Source organism: Trachypithecus francoisi, unplaced genomic scaffold (assembly GCF_009764315.1).
Source record: "Trachypithecus francoisi isolate TF-2019V2 unplaced genomic scaffold, Tfra_2.0 Lachesis_group6, whole genome shotgun sequence".
In the NCBI taxonomy this organism is placed as follows: domain Eukaryota; kingdom Metazoa; phylum Chordata; class Mammalia; order Primates; family Cercopithecidae; genus Trachypithecus; species Trachypithecus francoisi.
In genome coordinates this window covers 4,482,638-4,506,340 of record NW_022681471.1, presented here as the reverse complement: position 1 = coordinate 4,506,340, position 23,703 = coordinate 4,482,638, and the positions used below count along the sequence as shown (strand labels likewise).

Genomic DNA, 23,703 nt, shown 5'->3' with positions numbered 1-23,703 from the left:
AAGTTATTCCATTGCTCTATCAGACTGATCACTTCTGGGTATTGCTGTATGTGATAAAGACAGTGGACCCAAATGTCATGTGCAAATACTATATCTTTTTTGATATAAAGTAGATCATTTGATCCAAGATCATGTTGTATAGAACCCCATATTAGTGGGTTAAACGTTCTATATTCCTTGAATAATTGTGCTGCCTAAGATCCTGCAAGCGGGAAATTTATATCCAAAATATATGTTGATCTCAGGCAATATGCCACCATCAAGTTGCTGGTGGGTCTAATTAATAAATATTGCCATATTAGAGCATTAGTTTTGATCTCCTATGATAGCATATTGAACAGTGGATGGTGTTAATAGCTATATCAGACTTGATGAATGAGCGTTCCTGCCATTAGGCCCATGCATAGCCTCCATTCGTATCTATCAACATGGCTACTTCACCTATGTGCTTTTTATGCCAGCTGAGGTAGCCAATAAAAGAAACTGGTTAATGTCAGCTGACCAAGTAATTCTATTTGTTTGTTTAGTGCCTTTCTCATGGTCGATGGTTCTTGGAGAGCAGTAGTATGTAATCTAGATGTCTTCACAGTGTACACACTACCATAAGTCCATTCACATGCCTCTTCCTTAAACTTCCTTGTCTGTGATCCTCCAGTCTTTTTTATTCTAAGTCTTGGAGCAATAAGCCAAACAATGATTTTTTAAATATAATTATTCTAGACCCCTTCTCTTTTCACATGAAATGGATGAGCAGGTGCACTGGCTTTAGCTCTAAGGATTTAGAGGGTTTTCTTTCTCTGCTATCTTAGGGGGGCATCCCTGTGTGAAGCTGTAATGTCGTCACAGTCCACCTGGGGGCTGTACCCACATACCGAGCAGACCATACTGTAAACCAAGGTTGGCTTTCCTTAGCCTCAATTATGTGGCCATAGGGGTGAGCTGAGGGAAAAATGCCAGTGCAAGAACTAGGGGTGCCATACAGTTTGAGGCCACTTGCCCATGCAGATTAGCTGCATCATTGGCCAAACACCGTTTATCCGAGGGCATAATTATCTGATCTGGCAAAGCTATTACATCAGCACAAAAGGTGTGATTGAGGATATTATTTGGTTGAGTTTTTAATAGTCCAATTTCATCTGCCAGGGTACATTTATTTTTGTAGGATCCAAAAACAGATGGAAATATAATGATGGATGACTGTCTCTGTTTCCCTCAAGTCTTTTAATAAGGTACTAATTTCTGCCATTTTTTCTGGGATGCAGTATTGTTTTAGATTTGCTATGTTGGCCAGCAGTGAATGGATTGTGGTGTTGAGTGTTTCGGTGATTGTTGCTCAGTTATCTGCAGAATGATACCTCTTACCTTCAAGCCAAAACCCAAAGTTGGGTCTCTGTAAGCTCCCAAGTATGTACATTCCAATTATACATTCATAATTAGAATAATTACCATGAGGTACATCTGTAGACCCAGTGATCTCTATATGCTCCATAACTCCACTTATTATTTGCTCCCTATAAGTACCAACTTTAAAGGGGGGGCCCTAATGACATTTAAGGTCTCTGAGAATCAATGCCAGCTTGGACTCCATGTCTCAAAATGTCTGGTATTATCCTTTCCACAATGTGCAATTACCGAAGTGGATGGTTATAGGTTCTTTTGGAGAAATACTATGGTACTATTCACCTTATATCCTTACCATGGTGTTGGCAGGGTCTTTCTCTATGGGAACTTGGCCTATTTTTCAATCAGTGAGTTCTGGGTCTGAGAACTGACTATCATCCAGAACTTGGGTGAATTGACTATCATCCAGAATGTGGGCAAGAGACCATAATATTTCACTGGATCACCTACCTTCAGTTTCTTCATCACCTATTCTTGATTTATCTTGGTTGTATAAATTAAGCAATACCTTTGTCTACTTTCCATTTATCTTGCCCTCAGAGACACTGTATTCTATTAGTCATCCTTAAAATTCTTTGTGGGTCAGAATCCTTTGGCTACCTGATCTACTCTCGTCTTGATGCACTTTATGATCATTGTATCTACTGGGCTTCTGCCATTTAATTACTGCCACCTGGTCTCTATTTATTTTTTGAATCCTCTTGTCCTCTTTGCTGTCAGGGAAAATAAATCTATAACACCATCTCCTACTCTCAACACTGACCTGGAGAGTACAGCCAGTGTATAAATCCTAGGATAACACTCAGTATCTCACATGCCACCGTATAATCCCCTCCTCTTGAGTGTGGGAAAAACCTTTCACTTGCTTCTAGCCAATAGAATATAGCAGAGGTCATGGGATGTCATTCCTTGATTACGTCACATTATATAATACATACTGTATATATACAGAGTATATATAACATTATACATATTCCGTATATATACAGTATTATACATACTCTGTATATATAACATTATATATTCTCTGTCTTAGTAGACTGGAATGAAAGTTTCTCCTTCTAGACTTAGAGAAGCAAAAAGCCATGTTGTGAAATGCCTATGGATAGGGCCAGCCACATGATGTTACTGTGGCCAGCCTCTATGACCTGAGGACAATTTCCAGTAAATATCCAGTAAAAAGCCAGGATTCTCAGTTCCACAATGAAATAGATTCTGCAACAACCACGGAAGCTTGGAAAGAGAACCCTGAGCCCCAGAAAGGAATGCAGGATGGCTGGCACCTTGACTGTAGCCTTTTGAGAGATCTTGAAACAGAGGATTCAGTTAAGCTATACCTTGACTGCTGACCACGAAAATTATAGTATAATAATTGTATGTTGTTTTAAGCGATAAATTTGTGGTATCTTGGTACACAGCAATATAAAAGTAACACAGCCACACACTAGTTTCTCAACATTGCCAGTTCCTTTGTTACCAGTGTATTTCATATTCCTTTGTTAAGTGGATTTTCATCTGGACCTATCTGCAGCCTGTGATGAGCTGTTGGTTTTTCTGGCCTTATATAGTAAATCTGCTCTAGCATGTCTAACTATCTGAACTTTTGGATTCCTTCTTCCTTCTACCATGGTATTTATTTTTCACTTAGAGTAAGCACTTTTTGCATTACTCTTCTTCACTTCGAGTAGGGACTTTTTGCACTTTCTCCTTGACCTTTGCTAGGTTTTTAAATCCTTAATCCTAAAACATCTATTCCATATTGATAAACTCACCCCTTCCAACTACATTTTGCCTCCCTTTGAGTCATCATCTCCAGGGTCTAGCCCTGTTTATACCTTTTTTTTTTTTAGTATCTCCCGTCCATTCAGCATATGCGCCCTTTCTCTCCTTTCCTAGCCCAGTACTTTCCCTAGCCAAGTTATGTTATTACTTCACCTTAGTTATTTTTCTCTTGGCCAGAAGGTGGGTGGAGATTAATTGTGACTCTAAATTGTTGTACAAAGCAAAAACCTGTGCACCTTCTTCAAGCAAAGAGTGAATGCTATTTTGACAGAGAACAGTGAGCCACTGGGCCAACCCATTGGGTTCAAGGGAACCTGGGGAATCAAGAATTGCAGATATATTGACACAGATGGCCCCATCCCAAGATTCAGAGTATTTTTCTTCTCTGTGATGGTTCTAACATAATCAGGATTAAACATTCAAGCTTCTTGAGAGCTTCTTTGGAGGCTCTAGCAGGGGAGTGCAGCTACTCGTATACCCTTGACTGAAGACCGGTCCTCCTCTATCAGGGATGGTTGTCCTCTTTGACCAAGCACGCAGCTTCAGGAGGGATGTACGTGGAGTGGTGAGGCAGGAAGGGGACACCCGCCTAGCCAGCCATATCAACTGGATCAACCCTGGCAATCAATGGGGTGACAGATGTCACAGCCAGATCACCCTCACATCCAAGCATTCAAGCTTCTTGAGCTACTCTACCCTTATAAATAATTTATGAGGCATAACCTCATCTTTTTCTGCCCTTCAGCTGCAGAAGACGAGAGGTTCTTTATAAAAAAGAATCCCTCAGATTTTTCTATTCTGCCTTAAATTGGGAATTTGTTACACTCAGCCTTTCCTTGTTTTTCTCCAGTGCATCATTAATAACCACAAAACCATCAAATTTCCTACCCCTTATAATTACCACTCTCCTAAAACCTTGTAAAGGCCTCAGATATTGTGTATACTATTACATTCTTTTCTATCCCCTATTCCATTCCAGTTTACCACCAATGAGTATTTTAATAATTGCACTGCTATAACATGCTAGTGACTATTAGTACTCCAACTACTACCAGAAATGAGGTCATCCCATCTATCTAACCAGTGAATAATCCCGCTCCAAAATCCCATAATTAAGACTATAGGTCAGGTTTCTCAGGGAAACAAATAGTTGTATAATGTAGGTTTATTGGAGAATGGCCTCAAGAGCGGCATCTTTAGGTGAATGAGAGAAGAAGGAAGAGCAGAGAGAAAATTTAAACCTTGATGTAGTTGCAATCAAGCTATCCCACAGGGACCTCTGAACCTGGAGTTGTCCTTCAGAATTGTCCTGAATTAAGGCAAGGGGGTCAGGTCTTTGTCCCTTCACACTGACCAGGCATTCGGTGCAGACTGTTGCAAAGGAAGAGGTACAGCTTTGGGCAGGGTTGCTTCGTTAGGTCAAAGGCAAGTTCCAGAGGGGACTCATAAGCTGTGAGTCTTTAGCAGCCACCAACAAGTGGGAAAAAGAGTGGCTTTGTCCTAGTGGAAATATTTGTATGGAGCACTGCACCATGTACTCTTATTTCTAAAGAGGCTGGTAGTCTGTGATTATAGATTATATTATAGTTAAGGAGGCTTTCTCATCAGATCCATTTTTTTCCCCAGTAGTATACTTTAAAACAGAATGAACATTTTAACAGTATTTTCTTTAGTCAATAAATATTTGTGGAATGCCTACTATGATAAGCACTGTGGATACAGCCATAAACACTCTGCAACTGAAGAAATAAAAGCATCCCCTTCAGTCCCGCCAGATGGAGACTGGGAATTAGAATCATCCTTGATTTAGAATGTAGTCATTATAAACACTATTTTGAAAGCTTCAGCTGCATCTTTCTGTAGTTAAAGGACATAAAGAAATGTATGGCTCAGCAACCACGTTATTTTCCATTCACAGTTGACAAAATAAAACCCTGAAAGGGAAGTAGGTATTAAGACAATGAAGAGGAGGAACTAACACTTCTCTGTATAATAGAATAAACTAGCATCAGTGTGAGAGAGCTAGTTTTGCAAATTATGGGGCAGTTGGTAGGTTGATACTGTACTATATTTGCCAATTAGTATTTGTCTGTTTTCTTGGTCAGTTTTATTAAGGTAAAATTACATAATTTTTTAACCAACTTTAAGTGCACAATTTGATGAGTTTTGGCAAATGAACATAGGCATGTAGCAACCACCAAAATCAATATATAGAGTATTTCTATCACTCATAAAATTTCTTTGTGTTCCTTTGTCACTGATCAGATATCTGTCACTATACCTTGTCTCTTCTATAACATATAAATAAAATTAGACAATACATAGTCATTTATGTCTGAATTGTTTCACTTAGCATAATCTTTTTGAGATATGCCAGCAAAGATTTGTGCACAAATATTGATATCAGCTTTATTCATAATAAACCCAAACTAGAAACAACCCGAAGTCCATCAGCTGGTGAAAAGATAAAGAAACTGTGTTAAGCCTTTACTATGGAATAGTACTCAGCATTAAAATGGAGCAAACTACTGATAAACATAAGGGTTTTCTCTTTTACAGGCATAATAAGTTATGTTTTATTCACTGAAAAATTGAATTCATAAGAGAAAAAATTATTCAATGTTTTGATACAGCTAAGGGTTAGATCAATGGAGGATGCTGAGGAGCCAAGAAGAGACAAGCCTACTACCTTTGTTTTCCTATTAGAATAAGCTTTTTGTTATTTCTATCCATATTCTCATGACTTAGCATACATGTAACCAATATTTACTGTTTTGTGAGTTGACTTGACAGGATTAGAGTAGTTCAAATAATTGACAATCCCATACAAGAGTCTGAGATGGAACAGTGATCATTGGTGTGAGGATTGGTAAAACACTTTGGCAAATTCATTAATATATAACAAACATCTTAAATATAACCATACACATGTTTTTAACCTTTATTTTAGATTCAGGGTACATGTGCAGGTTTTTTATATAGGTAAATTGTGTGTCATGGGGGTTTGGTATACAGATTGTTTTGTCACTCAGCTAATAAGCATATTACCCAATATATGATAGTTTTTCAGTCCTCACCATCCTCCTACCCTGAACCCTCAAATAGGCCCTGGTGTCTCTTGTTTCCCTTTTTGTGTTCATTTGTACTCAATGTTTAGTTCCCACTTATAAGTGAGAACATGCATAATTTAATTTGCTGTTCCTATATTACTCCATATATTCTGTTCCGTGTTACTCCAAAGGAAATTATCTCATTTTTCCATGGCTGCATGTACCATTATGTCGATGTACTATGTTTCCTTTATCCAGTGTACTGTTATGGGCATTTCGATTGATTTCATGTGTTTGCCATGGTGAATAGTGCTGCAGTGAACATATGCATGTATGTGTCTTTGTGGTAGAATGGTATATATTCCTTTGGGTATATGCTCAGTAATGGGTTTTCTAGGTAGAATGGTAGTTCTGTTTTTAGGTCTTTGAGGTATCTCCAAACTAATTTCCACAATGGCTGAACTAATTTACATTTCCTCCAGCAGTGTATAAGCCTTCCCTTTCCTCCGCAACCTTATTAGCATTTTTTATTTATTGACTTTTTAATAATAGCCATTCTGACTGTTGTGAGATAGTATTTCATTTTGGCTTTGATTTGTATTCCTCTAATGATTAATGATGTTGAGCATTTTTTCATATGCTTGTTGGCCATGTGTAAGTCCTCTTTTGAAAATGTTTGTTCATGTATTTTGCCCACTTTTTAGTGGGGTTGTCTGTTTTTTGCTTGTTAATTTGTTTAAATTTCTTAATAGATTCTTCATATTAGATCTTTGTCCGAAGCATACTTTGCAAATAATTTCTCCCATTTTCTAGGTTGTCTGGTTACTCTGATGATAATTTCTCTTGCTGTGCAGAAGCTCTTTATTTTTAATTAGATTCCAATTGTCAATTTTTGTTTTTGTTGCAATTGCTTTTGGAGCCTTCATCATAAAATTTTTGCCAGGGCTTATGTCTAGAATGGTTTTCCTAGGTCATTGTTCATGGTTTATATAGTTTTAAATGTTAAATTTAAGTCTGCAATCCATCTTGAGTTAATTTTTTATATGGTATAAGGAAGGGGTCCAATTTCAGTCTTCTGCATATGGCTAGCCAGTTACTCCTGAACCATTTATTGAATTGGTAGTCCTTTCCCCATTTCTCGTTTTTGTTGACTTTGTCAAAAGTCAGATGCTTTCAGGTATGTAGCATTATCTCTGGAATGTCTATTCTATTCCATTGGTCTATGTGTCTGTTCTTGTACCAGTACCATGCTGTTTTGTTTACTTTAGCCTAGTAGTATAGTTTTAAGCCAGGTAATGTGATGCCTCCAGTTTTGTTTCTTTTGCTTAAGATTATATTGACTATGTGGTCTCTCTTTTGGTTCCATATGAATTTTAGAGTAGTTATCTTCTTCTTCTGTGAAAAATACCATTGGTAGTTTGACAGAAATAACATTGAATGTGTAAATTGCATCAGGCAATATGGCCATTTTAACAGTATTTTTCCTATGCATGAACATGAAATGATTTTCCGCTTGTTTGTGTCAGGTGTGATTTCTTTCAACAGCATTTTGTAATTCTCATGTTGACATTCTTTGCCTCCCTGATAGGCTGTATTCTTAGGGTATATTTTATTTTATTTTTTGGATAATGTAAAACAAGATTTATATTTTTTATTTGACACTCAGCTTGGATGTTGTTGGTGTACAGAAATGATACTGAAATTTGTAGGTTTATTTTGTAGCCTGAAACTTCGCTGAAATTGTTTACAGATCTAGGTGTTTATGAGCACAGACTACTGAAATTTTTACATATAAAATTATATCTATATACATATAGAGATAGCTTGACTTCCTGTCTTTCTATTTAGATGATTTTTATCTATTTCTCTTGCCTGATTGCTCTGACCAGAAGTTTCAGTACTATATTCAATAGGAGTGGTGAGAGTGGGCATCCTTGTCTTGTTCTGATTTTCAAGGAGAATGCTTCCAGCTTTTGCCCATTCAGTACAATATTGGCTGTGGGTTTGTCATAGATGGTTCTTATTATTTTGAGACATGTTCTTTCAATATCTAGTTTATTGAAAGACATGAGGGAATGTTTAATTTTATCAAAAGCCTTTTTTGCATCTTTTGAGATAGTCATGAGTTTGTTTTTGTTTGTTTGTTTGTTTGTTTTTAATTCTGAGTATGTGATTTATTGATCTGCGTATGTTGAATCAGACTTGAATCTCAGAGACAAAGCCTACTTGACTGTGGTGAATTGGCTTTTGTATGTGCTGCTGGATGTGGTTCGCTAGTGCTTTGTTGAGAATTTTTGCTTCTGTGTTCAGCAAGAATATTGTCCAGAAGTTTTCTGTGTGTGTGTGTGTGTGTGTGTGTGTGTGTGTGTGTGTGTCTGTGTCTGCCAGGTTTTGGTATCAGAAAGAAACTGGCCTCATTGAATGAGTTAAGAAGAAAACCCTTATCCTAATTTTTTTGGAATAGTTTTAATAGGAATGCTAACAAGTCTTATTTATACATCTGATAGAATTTGGCTGTTAATCCATCTGGTCCAGGGCTGCTTCTGATTGGTAAGCTTTTTATTACTGCATCAATTTAAGAACTTATTATTGGTCTGCTCAGGTTTTAAACTTCTTCCTGGATCAATATTGGGAGATTGTACATTTATTGATTTTTTATAGGTTTTCTAATTTGTTTGTATAGAGGTTTCCACAATACCCCTTGAAGGTTTTTTTGTATTACTTTTAATATTTTTTAATTGTTGTAGGTATATACATTTATGGGTTACATGAGATATCTTGATACAAACATGCAATGCATAATATTAACATTGGGGTAAATAGGTATGCATCACCTCAACCATTTATCTTTGTCTTTCAAACAATCAATTATATACTTATAGTCATTTTAAAATGAACAATTAAATTATTTATTATTATAGTCATCATTTAGTTCTAGCAAAGACTAGGTCGAATTTTTTCTTTATAACTATGTTTTTTACCCATCAACACTCCTCCCTTCCATCACAGCCCATGAATTACTATTTCTAGTCTCTGGTAACCATCTTTGAACTCTCTATATCCATGGCTTCAATTGTTTGAAATTTTAGCTCCAACAAATAAGTGAGAACACATTCTTGTCTTTCTGTGTCTGGCTTATTTCATTAAACATAATGACCTCATATTCTATCCATGTTGTTGCCATTGACAGGATCTCATTTTTTTATGGGTGAATAGTACCCCATTGTTTATAAGTGCCAACTTTTCTTTAGTCATCTGTTTGTAGAAACTTAGATTGTTTCCAAATCTTGGCTACTATGAATAGTGCTGCAGTAAACATGATAGTGCGGATATCTCTTCAACATAGTGATTTCTTTTTTTTGGGGGGGGGGGGGGATATATACCCAGCAGTGGGATTGCTGGATCATGTGATAACTCTATTAACTCTATTTTTAGATTTTTGAGGAACCTCCAAATTGTTCTCCATAGTGGTCATACTAATTTACATTTCCTGCAACAGTGAATGAGGTTCCCTTTCCAACACATCTTCAGCAGAATTTGTTATTGCATGCCATTTGTTTTTCTTCTTTTGAGAAGTTGTATGTTCAGATATTTTCCTTGTATTTTGATCGGATTATTTGATTTTTTTTTTCCTATAGAGCTGTTTGAGCTCCTCATATATTCTGGTTATTAATTCCTTTTTGGATAGCTAGTTTGTAAATATTTTTTCCCACTCCATGTGTTGTCTCCACTTTGTTGATTGTATCCTTTGCTGTGCAGAGCTTTTTAACTTGATGTGATCCCATTTGTCCATTTTTACTTTGGTTGCCCGTGTTTGTGGAGGATTACCAAAGAAATTTTTGCCCAGTCCAAAGTCCTAGAGAATTCCTCCAATGTTTTCATTTTGTAGTTTTATAGGTTGAGGTCTTAGATTTAAGTCTTTTTTTTTTTTTTTTTTTTTTTTTTTTTATTATTTAAAATAAATTATGGAGATTTATCTTTTTTTTTTTATTTTTTATTTTTTATTTTTATTATACTTAAGTTCTAGGGTACATGTGCATGACGTTTATATCATGTATAACTCCCCAATGCAATCCCTCCCTCCTCCCCCCTCCCCATGATAGGCCCCAGTGTGTAATGTTCCCCTTCCCGAGTCCAAGTGATCTCATTGTTCAGTTCCCACCTATGAGTGAGAACATGCGGTGTTTGGTTTTCTCTTCTTGTGATAGTTTGCTAAGAATGATGGTTTCCAGCTGCATCCATGTCCCTACAAAGGATGCAAACTCATCCTTTTTTATGGCTGCATAGTATTCCATGGTGTATATGTGCCACATTTTCTTAATCCAGTCTGTCACAGATGGACATCTGGGTTGATTCCAAGTCTTTGCTATTGTGAATAGTGCCGCAATAAAGTCTTTAATTGATAGTGATTCAATTTCTGTATATGGCAGTAGATAGGGGTTTAGTTTTATTCTTCTACCTATGTATATCCAGGTTACCCAGCACCATTTGTTAAAGAGACTATCTTTTCCCCTCTGTAGGTTCATAGAATCTTTGTGGAAAATGAGTTAACTGTAGTAGGTATTGGATTTGTTTCTGAATTCTTTATTTTGTTCCATTGTTTTATTAGTCTGATTTTATGCCAGTACTATGCAGTTTGGTTACTGTATTTTTGCAGTACAATTTGAAATCAGGTAATGTAATTCTTCCAGTTCTGTTCTTTATGCTCTGGATACCTTTGACTTTTCTGGGTCTTCTGTGATTTTACATAAATTTTAGGATTGTTTTATCTACTTCTCTGAAGACTGTCGTTGGTATTTTGATAGGGATTGCATTGAATACGTAGATTGCTTTGAGTAATGTGAACCTTTAACAATATTGATTCTTCCAGCCCATGTACATGGAATATCTTTCCAGTTTTTGAGTCCTCTTTAATTTGTTTCATCAATATTTTATAGTTTTTATTGCAGAGATCTTTAACTTCTTTAATTAAGCTAATTCCTGGGTATTTAACTTCATTTGTTACTATGGTATATATCATTAATTTATTGATTTTTTTCAGATTGTTCTCCCTTGGCATGTGAAAATGACACTGTTTTTTTAATGTTGACTTTATATCTTGCAACTTCTGGATTTATTTATCCGTTCTAATAGTTTCTGGTAGAGTCTTTAGGATTTTCCAAATGTAAGATGATGTCATCTGCAAACAAGTATAACTTGAATTCTTTCATTTTATTTTGAATGTCCTTTATTTCTTTCTCTTGTCTAAATGCTTTAGTTAGGACTTCCATTTTGATGTAAATAATAGTGGTGAAAGAGGGCATCCTTGATATGTTCCAAATATTAGAAAAATCTTTCTGTGATACCAGCTGTGGGTCTGTCATATATGGTTTTAATTCTGTTGCATTTTGTTTCTTTCATTTCCAGGTTTTTAAAGGTCTTTTATCATGAAGATGTTTACTTTTATCAAATGTTTTTACAGCATAAACTGGAATTATCATATAGATTTTTCCCTTCATTCTGTTGGTATGATGTATCACATTAATTGATTTGCCTATGTTGAACCACCTTTGTATCCCTGGGATGAATACCACTTGATTATGATGAATGATGTTTTTGACGTGTTGTCAAATTTTATTTGCTAGTATTTTGTTGATTATTTTTACGTAAATATTTATCAATGATATTGACCCATAGTTTTCCTTTTTTAATATGTCTTTGGTTTTGCTATCAGGGTAATACTGGCCTTGTAGAATGAGTTTGGAACTGTTCCCTCCTCCTCTGTATTTTGCATAATTTGGGTGACATAGGTATTAGTTCTTCTCTAAATGTTTGGTAGAATTCAGCAGTGAAGCCATCGGGTCCCAGGTTTTTCTTTGCTGGCAGACTATTTTATTTTTTTATGGCTTCAATCTAATTTCTTATTGTTGGTCTGTTCAGATTTTGTATTTATTCATGGTTCAATATTGGTAGGTTGTATGTATCTAGGAATTTGTTCATTTCTCCTAGATTTTCCAATTTATTGGCGTGTAGTATTTCATAGTAGCCACCTAATGATCCTTTGAATTTCTGCAGTATGAATTATAATGTCTTCTTTCTCATCTCTGATTTTATATGTTTGTGTCTTCTGTTTTTTTATTAGTCGTGCTAAAAGTTTGTCAATTTTGTTTAACTTGTCAAAAAGCCAACTTTTAGTTTTGCTAATGTTTTGTGTTACTTTCCATTTCAATTTTATTTATGCTTTGATATTTATTATTTCTTTTCTACTAATTTTTGATTTGGTTTGCTCTTGCTTTTCTAGTTCTACAAGATGCATCATTACGTTATTCATTTGAAGTTTTTCTCATTTTTTGATCTCATTTATAGCTACAAATTTTCCTCTTATTATGCTTTCCCTATATCATAGGTTTTGGTATATTGTGTTTTAAGAAATGTTTCAATTCTAATCAGTGGGTGGCAGTCAGGCTTGTTTCTTTTTCTTCAGGGCATAAATTTCCCCAGGTTCCAGGCAAGTACAGAGGTGCCATTTGGGAGCCCGGGACTGGGAACTGGGGTCAAAGATCTTTGAAGCCTACCTGTTTTTGTTTTGTTTTGTGTTACTGTACTATTACTGAGCTGGGACTCAGTCCATGAAGTGAAGTCCTTACTGCTCTTCCCTCCCCTTTTTACAGGCAGAGTTGCTTCACACTGTAGCCACTACAGGCCCATGGGGAGTACTGCCAGGTTATTGTCAATGTTTCTTTAAGGCACAAGGACTTCCTTAAGTCAACTTGGGAAGAATGCTGCCTTGCCTTGGAGCCACCCTTCAGAGCAGTGGGCTCCCATCTGGCATAGGGCAGGTCCAGAAATATCATTGAAAAGCCAAATCCTGTAATTGGGGACCCCCAAAGCCTGCCAGGTGCTCTACCCCACTGTGACAGAGCTTGTAACTATCATGAAAGACAAAGTCCCCTTTACTTTTCTCTTCACTTTTCTCAAGCAGAAGTCTCTCTCCATAGCCACCACAATTAGGAATGTACTGAATCTCACCTGAAGCCAGCAAGTCTCAGAGTCTCACCCCAGACCCATCATGTAGTACCTGGGTATTACTGCTGGCTGTTCAGGGCCCAAGGGCTGTTCAGTTAGCAAGTGATAAATCCTGCTAAGACTGGGTTCTTCCCTTCAAGGCAGCAGGCTCCCTTCTGACCTAAGGTATGTCTAGAAATGTTATCTGGGTGCTAGTTCCTGGAAAGGACACATCATATCTCTGACAAATGCCCTATCCTGCTTTGACCGAGCTGGTATCTAAGATGTAAGACAATGTTCTTCCCACAATTTCCTCTCCTCTCCTCAAGTGGAAGGAAGGGGACTCAGGGAGCTGCAAGATATGCAGCCTGTGTTTAAGTGAAGGGTGGCACCAGACTTCCTTTGGCAGCTCTGGCTGGTGTCTCAGTGGGTTGCATGGCTCACCCATCTACTGGTTCTGAGCCCAGTTCAGCACTAGGACTCCCCTACTAATTGCAGTACCTGTGGCTGTCTTTCATGTTTATTTAGGGACCCATCGCACTCCAGCCTGAAGTGGGGAAGCTTTGCAGAACTCAAGTTCCAACTGTTGGGGTGGGTGATTCCTCTCAGCCTAGGGCTGGTTTAAATACCTCTTCTATGGACAGGCATCAGCTGAGTTTGGTCTGGTTTTGCTTTCTGCTATAACAGAGCAGCATTGAGTTCAATGCAGTGTGTCACAATTGCCACTCTCTGTATCTCCCAAGTGCACAGATTATCTCTCCTCACTGCACAGCCACTACCAGGGATGGGGGTAGAGTGGGGTTTGTAATTTAAGATTGTTTTCTTCTGCCTCTTTAAGCTATATAAATATAAAACCAGATACGTTGAATTCTCACCTGATTTTTGGTTCTCATGAAGGTGGCCTTTTGTCTAGATAGTTATTAAATTAGCATCCTGGCGGGGGACACCATCATTGGAGCCTTCTATTCAACCATCTTTCTTCACTCCTCCCCCAACCTCAGTATTTTTTTTTATTTATTTCTCTGCAGTCAGTGGTAAAGTCCTTATTATCTTTTCTGATTGTTTGTTTGAAACCTCTCTCTCTCTCTCTCTCTCTCTCTCTCTCTCTCTCTCTCTCTCTCTCAATCCAGCTAGCATTCTATCAATCTTATTCCTTCTAAGAACCAACTTCTGGTGACATTGATCTTTTGTATGTTTTTTGTGCATGTCAATTTCATTTACTTCAGCTCTGCTGATTTTGTGTATTCCTTGTCTTCTGCTAATTTTGAGTTTAGTTTTCTCTTGCTTTTCTAGTTCTTCTATGTGTGACATCTGATTGGTAATTTGAGAATTTCTAACTGTTTTATGTGGCATTTAGCACTGTGAACTTTCCTTTTTTTTTTTTTTTTTTTTTTTTTGAGACGGAGTCTTGCTCTGTCCCCCAGGCTGGAGTGCAGTGGCCGGATCTTAGCTCACTGCAAGCTCCGCTTCCTGGGTTCAGGCCATTCTCCTGCCTCAGCCTCCTGAGTAGCTGGGACTACAGGCGCCCGCCATGTCGCCCGGCTAGTTTTTTGTATTTTTTAGTAGAGACGGGGTTTCACCGTGTTAGCCAGGATGGTCTCGATCTCCTGACCTCGTGATCCGCCCGTCTCGGCCTCCCAAAGTGCTGGGATTACAGGCTTGAGCCACCGCGCCCGGCCCGAACTTTCCTCTTACTGCTGTAGTTGTGTTTCAGAGATTCTGGTCTGCTGTATCTTTGTTCTCATTCATTTCAAATAATTTCTTGAATTCTTTCTTAATTTCATTGTTTACCCAAACATTATTCAGGAGCAGGTAGTTAAATTGTCATGTAGTGATATGGTTTTGAGTGATCATCTTAGTATTCATTTTTATTTTTATTGCATTGTGGTCAAAGAGTGTGGTTGGCATAACTTTTTTTTTAATTTGCTGATAACTATTTTATGTCCAGTTATGTAGTCAATTTTGAAGTATGTGCCATGAACACGAGACTAATGTACATTCTGTTGTTTTTGGTTGGAGAGTGCTGTAAATATCTGTTATGTCCATTTGTTCTAGATTTGCGTTCGGGACTCAAATATCTTTATTCATTTCCTGCCCCCATGATCTGTCTAATGCTGTCAATGGTGTGTTGAAGTTACCTACTGTTACTGTGACATTATCTATGTCTCTTTGTTGGTTTCTTAGGTTATTTATTTATTTATTTTTTTGAGATGGAGTCTCACTTCTTCATCCAGGCTGGAGTGCGGTGATGTGATCTTGGCTCACTGCAACCTCTGCCTCCCGGGTTCAAGCAATTCTTTTGCATCAGCCTCCCCAGTATCTGGGATTACAGGCATGTGCCACCAAGCCTGGCTAATTTTTGTATGTTTAGTAGAGACAAAGTTTCACCATATTGGCCAGACTGGTCTCGAGCTCCTGACCTCAAGTGATCCACCTGCCTCAGCCTCCCAAAGTGCTAGGATTACAGGCGTGAGCCACGGCACCTGGCGGTTTCTTATTTCTTGCTTTATAAATCTAGGTGCTCCTGACTTGGGTTCAAATATATATAGAATAGTTAGGTCTTTTGGTGGAATTGAATCCTTTAGCATTATGTAATACCCTTATTTGTCTGTTTTGATCACTGTTAGTTTAAAGTCTGTTTGTCTGAAATTAGAGTAACAACTGTTTTTCTCTTTTCCATTTTATCAGTACATTTTTATTGATCCCTTTAGTTTGAGCCTATGGGTGTCATTGTATGGGAGATGGTTCTCTTGAAGACAACATACCATTTGGTCTTGCATCTTTATCCAATTTGCCACTCTGCCTTTTAATTGAGGCATTTAGCCTGTTTATATTCAAGGTCAATATTGATATTTGCAGATTGGATCCTGTCATCATGTTGTTAGCTGATTATTTTGCAAAGTTAATTGTGTAGTTGATTTATAGTTACAATAGTCTATGTATTTTAGTGTGTTTTCTGTGATGGCCAGTAATAGTCTTTCATTTTCATAATTAGCACACTGTTATATGGTAGGTATGGTAGTAATAAATTCCCTTCACATTTATTTATCCTGTTTGAACAAGGTCTTATTTCTCCTTTGCTTATGAAGCTTACTGTGGCTGTATATAAAATTCTTGGTTGGAATTGCTTTCACTTAAGAATGCTGAATATAGGCTCCCAGTCTCTTCTGGCTTGTAGGTTTCTACTGAAAGATCTTCTGTTAGCCTGATGGGGTTCCCTTTGTAGGTTACGTGCCTCCTCTCTCTAGCTGCCTTTAACATTTTTTCTTCCATGACTTCCTTGGAGAATCTGATGACTATATGTCTTGAGAATGGTTGTCTTCCATAGAATATCACAGGGCTTTTTTTATTATTATTTTTGTTCATTTCCTGAATTTGAATGTTGGCCTCTCTAATGAAGTTGTGAAAAATTTCATGGATGATATCCTGAAATATGCATTCCAAGTTACTTGCTTTCTCTTTCTCTCTTTCAGGATATGAGTCATAGATTTGGTCTCTCCATAATCCCGTATTTCTCAAATTTTGTTTATTTTTTTAATCTTTTTTTCTTTATTTTTGTCTGAGTTCATTCAGAAAAGCAATTATTGAGCTCTGAGATTCTTTCCTCAGCTTGATACATTTTGCTTAATATATGCAATTCTTCTCTGAAATTCTTGAAGTAAGTTTTTCAGTTCTGTCAGATCAATTTGGTTCTTTCTTAAAATAGCGATTTCATCTTTCAGCTTTGATATAATTTTATTGTATTCCTTAAATTCTTTGTATTATGTTTTGACTTCCTCCTGAATCTTGATAAACTTCTTTCCTATCCATATTCTGAATCCCATGTCTATAATTTAAGCCATTTCAGCATGTTTAAGAACCGTTGCTGGGAAACTAGTGCTGTCATTTGGAGGTAAGAAGACACTCTGGTTTTTTGAGTTTCCAAAGTTCTTGCACTGGCTGTTTCTCATCTGTGTTGGGTGATGTTCCTTAATCTTTGAAGTTGCTCTCCTTTGTATAGGGAGTTTTTCTTTTATTTTTGTTGATACCCTTGGGTATTTTATTGTGTTATAAGATCTGTTTGGTCAACTGGCTTCCTCTCTGGAAGATTTCAGGGTGTTGAGGTTCAGATCAGCGCTCCTGGGATGTATGCTCTAACTCACTCTGGGGGACTAATACCAGGCCGGTTGCTTTGTTCTCTGGCCTCTTGAGGTTAGGAAACTGTTACACTGGAGGGATTGAATTGTTCCCAGTTTTCTGGTCACAGCAGTCTAATGGGGGTTGCCAGACAAAGCACTTCATTAGGATCATGGCAGCAGGGACTGTGGTCCCTTGTGCATGCCGGCAGCAACAGTGGTGTGGATGTGTGGCACTCATCAGTGGGGTTACTTTGGCAACATTCTTGCATGGGCTTGCACCGGTGGCAGCAGCACAGCAGGGACAGGATTCCAGTGTTTTTGCATGCACTTGTGCTGGTTGCAGCAGTGGAGCGGTGGAGTGCCCATGCATCAATGGGATGAGGTGCTGGCAGGAGCAAAGTGATGGCAGGAGGATTCGGTCGGGGAAGGCTATGAGTGGGTGTGTGTGCATTGGTGGGACCAATTTTCTGGAGCTCCTTAAAAGTTAGGCTTGGTCTGCAGTGAGGAAGATATAAAGAGGGTCTTTGGGCAGCATTCTGATTCAGGATGTGAGGCTACTTTGCATGCAGGTATGTCCAGGGTAGGGCCCCAGGAGAGGCTAGCAGACAGGGTAGCACTCAGAGCAGACTGTCCCCATTTCATGGGCAAGACCTTGCTGCTTTGTCCATGTCTAATAATTACCCAAAAGCTAAAGCCACAGAGGGAAACGTGGGAAGCCATGGGGTATGGGGATCACTGGCTGTCTTCCACTGCAGCCATTTCATTTCCATGGCAAACCCTCTAGGTTCTGCAGAGGCTGAAGTCCTGCTCCTGCCGCCTCTCTAAGCAGCTCTTCTTTCCAGCCCAAGTGTCCACTGGGTCATGGGGTCTCCTGTAGCTAGAATTCCAAGGTCCATGGTAAGAGTGGGTCACTCCTTGTCTGTTTAACTCACCCCTTCCCAGGAGCCACTGCGAGTCAGGGGTAAGTCCCAGTGCTCAACAGCCCAGTCACATGTTCCCAGCTTATCCCTCTCCAGCCTAGTGTTTGCATCCTCCCTCCATCCACTCTGAATGCCTTCCTTCCAAAAATCTGCTCACAGTTTGCCAGTCTTCCTGATGTCCCTGTCTTTTGGTGTGAGATGATTTTCCTGGCTGCATTTAGTTGGCCATCTTAGCTGACATCCACTGAGCTGCTTTCAGTAGGGTTTAGTAATTAAGTAATGGAGAGTAACATCTCCCAGCTTCTGGGTGGCCCAGTATCCTCCCTATGGATTCCCCAGTACCTGCAGGTCACAAGGTGACATGGGCTGTGACAAAGTCACCTGGTGCCTTCCAGAGATTAGGAGATGGAGCAACGGAGACAGGACCCAAGCTCAGTGTGCAGGCACAAGAGACATACATATTGACTCACTTTACTTACGGAACTCTTTTCTGTAAAAATGGAAATGCAGCTCAAGGATTTTATACACTGATGATCAATGTAATTTTATCCATTTTATTCCCCCAGTTTTCTCTATTATTAACATCTTGTATTTATAGTACATTACTGTTAGAATTGATAAACCAATTATATTGATATATTATTGTTAATTAAAATTAATAGCTAAATTTGGGTTCATTCTTTGTATTGTACAGGTCCATGAATTTTTACAAATTCACAATATAATATATTCACCATCATATCATAAATAATAGTTTTACTATCCTGAAATTATTTGTGCTTCACCTATTTATAAAATCCCCTCTCACTCCTCAACCTTTGACAACCACTGATATTTTACGGTTTCTACATTTTTGCTTTTCAAAAATGTTATATAGTTGGAATCATACAGTATGTACCCTTTTCAGATTCATTTATTCCCTAAGCAATATAGTTTTAATGATCTTGTGTGGCTTGATAGCCCATTTATTTTTATTACTGAATGATATTCCGTGGTATGGATATATCACAGTTTGAATAACAATTCATCTATCGAAAGACTTCTTGGTTGCTGACAATTTCTGACAATTATTAATATAGATGCTATAAACATATGTGTGCAGGTTTTTTGTGTAGACATGTTTCCTACTCATGAGTATAGGAATACCTCAGAGATATTGGGGTTTGGTTCCAGACCACCAAAATAAAGCATATATCCCAATAAAGCAAGTCACATGAATTTTTTCCAGTGCATAAAAAAGTTGTGTTTATACTGTACTGAAGTCCATTAAGTGTGCAATAGCATTATATCTAAAGAAAACAATGTGCATACTTTTTAATTTAAAAATGCTTTATTGCTAAAAACTGCTAAGGCTCATCTGAGCCTTCAATGATTTGTAATCCTTTATTCTGATGAACAATCTTGCCTCATTTTTGATGACTGCTGACTGATCAAGGTGATGGTTGCTTAACATCATAAACCAAACTCTGCTAGCTTCAAGCTTTTTTGCTGCACCTTTCTAGCCTCTCTCAGCTTTCATAGAATTATAGAGAGTTAGGGCACTGCTGTAGATCAGGCTTTGGCTTAAGGGAATCTTATAGCTGGTTTTTGATCTTCTATCCAGGCGATTAAAATTTTCTTCATATCAGCAATAAGGCTGTTTTGCTTTCCTACAGTTCATGTGTTCACTGGAGTAACAATTTTAATTTCCTTTAATAACTTTCCCTTTTCATTGACAACTTTGCCAACTGATTGTCACAAGCGGCCTAGCTTTCAGCCTATCTAAGCTTTCAACATTTCTTTCTCACTAAGTTTAATCACTTTCTGGCTTTTGATTTAAAGTGAAAGATAGACAGCTCTTCATTTCACTTGACCACTGTGAGGACATTGTAGCATTATTAATTGGTTTAATTTTATTATTTCTGTGTCTCATTGAATAGGGAGACCAGAGAAGAGGGAAAGAGATGGGAAATAGCCAATACCTCAGCAATCAGAACATATACAACGTTTATGGGTAATAACACAATCATGATAGTAACATCAGAGATCACTGATTACAGACCACTGATCACAGAACAGATTTGGTAATAATGAAAAAGTTTAAAATGTCATGAGAATTACCAAAATGTGACACAAAGACACAAAATGAGTACATGCAAAAAGACAATGATATATTTTCTATACATAGAGATGCCACAAATCTTCAATGTGTAAAAGAAGCAATATATGCACAATAAAGTGAAGCACATGAAGCAAGTTATGCCTGTAAATACTTAGGAACACTATTTCTTCATTTTATAACAGCCTCACCAGAATTTGGTATTTTGAGTATTTTGGATTTTAGCCATTCTTGTAAGTGTGTACTGATATCTCACACCTTGTTTTACTTTGCAATTCCTTAATGCCATTTGATTGAGCATCTTTACATTGTTTATTTTTTAACTGTATATCTTCTGTAGTGATGTGTATGAAGACGTTTCACCAGATTTTAATTAGGCTGTTTTCTTTCATATTGTTGAATTTTAAGAGTTATTTAAATATGTTGGATATAAGTCTTTTATAAGTTTTGTATTTTCTGTTATGTCTTTCTCCAGTGGTTTTGGTATCAGGGCAATGCCCATTCACAGAATCACTTGGGAAGTATTCTCTTTGCTTTTATTTTTTGTGGAACAGTTTGCAGATAAAAAAATGCTATCATTTTTATCCATAATTGTGTCCTAGAATTAACCAGTAGAATCATTTTGGCCTGCTGTTTTTATTGTTGGAAGTAATTAACTGTTGATGCAAGTTTTAAAACAGATGTAGCCATTTTCAGATGATCTGTTTCTCCTTGTGTGAGACTTGATTATTTGCATATTTCCATTGGTCTATTTTATCTCAGTTATCAAATCTGTGAATTTTTACTCTAACATTTATTATATAAATTTTCTGATTATGTTGGATTGAATTTACCCTTTTTAATAGTTTACTAAGGTGAAATTTTAAATTATTTATTTTACATATTCTAATTTTCTGATATGCATTTTATGCTCTAAATTTATAATTAAGGACTGCTTTTATTGCATGTAACAATTTTTACATATTTTTGTTTTATTTAAAGAATTGGCAAATAATGTATCTATTTATCATAAACAGCATAGCTTTTGAAGTGTGTGTATATATATATATATATATATATATATACACACACACACACACATTGTGGAATTTCCAAATGGAGCTAATTAAAATATGCATTACATTAAATTGTTAAATAACCTGTTATAACAAGGTTTCTTGTAAGACTAATGGTAATCACAAAGCAAAAATCTATAATAGATGGACTAAAGCTAAAAAGCAAGAGATTAAAATATGCAATTAGAGAAATTTAACCACAAAGAAAGATATTAAGAGAGGAAAAAGGCAAAAAGACCTACAAAACAACTAGAAAACAATGAACAAAATAATAGTTGTAAGTTCTTACGATCAATAATTACCTCGAATGCAAATGAATTACATCATCCAATTAAAGAACACAGAGTGGCAGAATGCATAAAGGAACAAAACTTGAAGAGATTCATGAGGAGGAGGCAGAGAAAAACAGTGGAAAAGAAGGCTAAACCAATTGTACTCCCAAAAAGGATACCAATTTAAGAACTATCAACACGAAAAACAACTTTATAAGAACCAAAACTCAGGTGCACCCTCATAGCACCTGGTTTTTAACCTGCATCACTGAAAGAGGCTCAGAAAAGATATTAAAAACAGTCTTGGATCTCTGAGGCCACACCTCCTCCACCCCCCTCCAGCAGTAGCTTAGTGCTGAGAGCATATCTGAGCACTGGAGAAGGGAGAACACAGCAATTGTGAGGCATTAAACTCATTGTTGTCCTATCAGAGCAGAAAGGAAAACCAGACCAAGCTCAGATGATGCCTTCCCATGGAACAAGCATTTAAACCAGACCTAGCCAGAGAGAACTGCAGATCCCAGTGATCCAAAACTAAGTTTCTGTAAACATCACCACCAAAGGCCAAAGTGCTCTGGGTATCTAAGTAAACTTGAAAGTCAATCTAGGCCATAAGGACTGGAACTCATAGGCAACTCCTAGGGCTGAACTGGGCATAGAGACAGTGGAATAGAAGGGCATGCAAGCTACTGAGATGCCAACTGGGTCAGTTAAGGGAGTGCTGGCATCACCCCTTCCCCAAACTCAGGCTGCACAGCTCCTGGCTCCAAAAGAGACCCCTTCCTTTTGTTTAAGAAGAGGAGAAAAAAGAGTGAGAGGAGTTTGTCTTTCACCTTATATACCTACAAATTGTGAAGACCAAGGGCCTTGAGCGAGCATAAGCAGTTGCCAGAAAGTTGTTATAGCAGGCCTTGGACAAGATCCAGTGCTGTGCTGCCTTCAGGTCTGACCCAGAACAGCCATACTGGTGCTGGCCATGGGGGTGCTTTTGTCACGCCACTCCCAGCATTCAGTGGCTCAGAACAGAGAGAGACAGACAGAGAGAGAGAGAGAGAGAGAGAGAGAGGAGAGAGAGAGAGAGATACTGACTCTGTTTGGAGAAAGCAAACAAAGAGAACAAAAGTCTCTGCCTGGTAATCCAGAGAATTACCTCAGATCCAGTCCAAGACCATCAAGGTGCTAGGTCTACAAGTCTGCAAGAACCACAGTGTTACTTGGCTTGAGGTACCCCCTAAAACAGCTACAACTTAGATCACAACACCCACTTCCTTTCAAATATTTGGAAGGGCTTTTCAAGAAGTACAACTACAAATAACCCAGACAGTGAAGACTACAATAAATATCTAACTCCTCAATACCCAGATATTAATATCTACTATCATCAACACAATGTGGGAAAACATGAACTCACCAAATGAACTAAGTAAGAAACCAGAGACCATTTTTTGAGAAACAGAAATATGTAAATTTTCAGAAATTTTAAAATAGCTGTTTTGAGAGAGCTCAAAGAAATGTAAGATAACACAGAGGAGGAATTCATAATTCTATCAGATAAATTTAACAGACAGAAATAATTTAAAAGAATAAAACAAATTCTGGAGCTAAAAATGCAATTGGCATACTGAAAAATGTATCAGAGTCCTTTAATAGAAGAATTAATAAGCAGAAGAAAAAATTACTGAGCTGGAAGACAGGTTATTGAAATAAAAGAGGACACAAACAAATGGAAGAACATACCATGCTCATGGATAAGAAGAATCAATATTGTGAAAATGGCCATACTGCCCAAGGTAATTTATAGATTCAATGCCATCCCCATTAAGCTACCAATGACTTTCTTCACAGAATTGGAAAAAACTGCTTTAAAGTTCATATGGAACCAAAAAAGACCCTGCATTGCCAAGACAATCCTAAGCCAAAAGAACAAAGCTGGAGACATCACGCTACCTGATTTCAAACTATACTACAAGGCTACAGTAACCAAAACAGCATGGTACTGGTACCAAAACAGAGATATAGACCA

The 23,703-nt window shown here is 37.5% G+C and overlaps 1 long non-coding RNA gene across 1 annotated transcript; it reads right to left on the bottom strand.

The window, feature by feature from the left end:
• Nucleotides 1–6,675: 6,675 nt before the first annotated feature.
• On the bottom strand, nt 6,676–20,610 carry LOC117077465. Its single transcript, XR_004434775.1, has 3 exons — nt 20,599–20,610; nt 15,200–15,205; nt 6,676–6,790 (listed from the first exon to the last, which is right to left on the bottom strand). It is a non-coding gene; the product is annotated as an uncharacterized LOC117077465 (long non-coding RNA).
• Nucleotides 20,611–23,703: the final 3,093 nt, after the last annotated feature.